This window comes from Dromiciops gliroides, chromosome 1 (assembly GCF_019393635.1).
Source record: "Dromiciops gliroides isolate mDroGli1 chromosome 1, mDroGli1.pri, whole genome shotgun sequence".
Taxonomy (NCBI): Eukaryota; Metazoa; Chordata; class Mammalia; order Microbiotheria; family Microbiotheriidae; genus Dromiciops; species Dromiciops gliroides.
Window position 1 is genome coordinate 297,286,323 of NC_057861.1, and position 2,630 is coordinate 297,288,952.

General features: G+C 41.0%; 1 pseudogene; it reads right to left on the reverse strand.

The window, feature by feature from the left end:
• Positions 1-244: 244 nt before the first annotated feature.
• Positions 245-520, reverse strand: LOC122737631 (annotated as a pseudogene).
• Between the last annotated feature and the right edge of the window lie 2,110 nt (positions 521-2,630).

The following is a 2,630-nucleotide window of genomic DNA, read 5'->3' on the forward strand; positions in this document are numbered from 1 at the left end:
GGAAGTTATTTGTATATATGTATCTATTTGTGTATCTGTTTTTCTTTACTGATGTAATTTTTTTTCCTAATTGTTTTATAACCACAACAAACTAGTACATAGGATGCCTTGTTCAACAACACTATAAAGGCTTAAAGCTCGAGGTGTTCCCATGGCAATGCTGAAGATAGTTCAGTCTCTGGTATTTGGAATTTAGGCTGCAGTCCTTGTGATTTGGATGGCTCTGGGGCAGGAGGCACAGGCCTTGCTCTAACCAGACTTGAAAAGGAGAATGGCAACCTGGCCCAGGTAGAAGTAGATGAAGTGCTTTGTCTCATGCCTCAAGTAGCTGCCAAAGTTCCTCCCCACGATGTGGTGCCAGGTGGGGTTATACTTCTTGTCAAACTCCTTCTTGATATGGGCTGCTATGTCCTTCTCTATGTTATACTTCTCCAGGGCCTGGGTAGCACACTCCACAGAGTTCCTGCTGTATCTCCTCCGACATATCCGCATTTTTTATTACAGCCTTGCGGTCACACATGGTTACCGTGTGTCAGGGGCGCTGGCGGCTGCAAGGGTCCTGGGGGGAGGGGGCAGCAGAGGCCCATCTCAGGCACTCCGTCCCACCTGGCAGGTGCTCCACGTGAGTAATTCTTTTTTTTTTTTTCCCTTTTTTTTGGGGGGGGGAATGAAAAGAGATTTAATTTTTTGTATTTTGCTCCAACATTTTCCTCCTCTTCTTTTATCCCTCTTCATATCCCCAGATTTTCATGATGTGCTCCATCCGCCCATTTTAAGCTCTGGAATGTTCTGTTGCCAAATTAGTTTGGAAAATATATAGAAACAGAAAGATAGAAAGGTAGATAAATAAATGGATGGATAAATGGAGGGATGGAAGGATGGATAGATGGATAGATACATGTGGAAAGAAAGAGATATAAAGTAATAAACTATAAGTAACTTTGATACAAATCTGTGATTTCATTGATAGTGTAGAAAGTCCTGCTGATCAATCAATTGGCATGCATTTACTATGTGATAGACACTGGGATTAACAAGAAGGACATGACAAGGTGCAAAAACAGTGTCTCTGTCCTCAAGGAGCTCACATCCTAATGGGGGAGAAAATATACAAACAACTATGTACATGTTAACTTTATACAGAGTAAATGAGAGGGACAGCTAGGAGGCACAGTGGATAAAGCACTGCCCCTGGATTCAGAAGGACCTGAGTTCAAATCCAGACTCAGACACTTGACACTAGCTGTGTGATCCTGGCCAAGTCACTTAACTCTCCTCATTGCCCCGCAAAAAATAAAATAAAATAAAATAAATTATCCAGAGTAAATCAGAGATAATCTCAGAAGGAAGGCACAAGTAGTAGGGAGTTTAGGTGTAGGAAGCTGGGAGCTTTCTTACAGAAAGGGAGATTTAAACTTATGCTTATAGGAAGCCAGAAAGTGGAGGTTAAGAGGCAGAGCATCAATTCATCTATAAATTACAGTCTTACACATTGTCTGAAGCATTGGAATTTTTTTGTTTGTTTGTTTGTTTGTTTGTTTTTAGCAACAAACATTTATTTTATTTTCCATTTGCATGTAAGGGTAGTTTTCAATATTCATTTTCATAAGATTTAGAGTTCCAAATTTTTCTCCCTCCCTCCCTCCCTTTCCTCTCCCCTCCACAAGATCATAATCAGGTTATATATGTACAATCCACAAGTTTTCTTTTTATCAGTTCTTTCTATAGGGATGCATAGTAAGCTTCCTCATTAGTTCCTTGGGATTGTCTTGGATCATTGCACTGCTGAGAATAGTTGTCATTCACAATTGCTCATTGAACAATACTGCTGTCACTATGCACAATGTCCTCTCAGCTCTGCTCACTTCACCATACATCAATGTTCATTAGTCTTTCAAGGTTTTCCAGGGATCATCCTGTTTGTTATTTCCTGTAGCAAAAGACCATTCCACTATAATATAACACAGCTTTTTCCATCATTCCTCAACTGATGAACATTTCCTTGATTCTCAATTCTTAGCCTCCACCAAGAGTTGCTATAAATATTTTTTGTACAATTTTTCCCCCTTTTCTCTTTTTCATGGTTACTATTTTTAACTGTTTCCCTCCCATCCTATTCCCTTCCCCATGATATTTATTTTATTATCCATCTTCTTTCCTCCTATCACTCTTCAAAAGGGATTTACTTCTGTTTGTCCCCTCCCCCACTCTGCCCTTCCTTCTTTTGCCCCTCTCTCTTTATCCCCTTCCCCTCCTATTTTCCTGCAGGGTTAGAGAGATTATTCCACCCAATTGAGGGTGTACATTATTCCCTCCTTGAGCCAGTTCTAATGAGACTGAGGTCTTTGAGCCAATTTTGATGAGTGTTAGGCTCATTTACTGCCCAGATTAAATAGTTTACTCCACCCAGTTGGGTGTGTCTATTAGACCCTCCTTGAGGCAGCTCTGATGAGATTAAGATCTTTGAGCCTTTTCTGATGAGTGTAAAATTCATTTACTGCCCTGCTCCTCTCCCATCTCTTCCCCCACTCCATAAGCCTTTTCTTGTTACTTTCATGTAGGATTTCACTTCTGCCCTTCCCCCTCCCCCAGTGAATTCCCCTCACCCCTCCATTCAACCCCAAAGATGC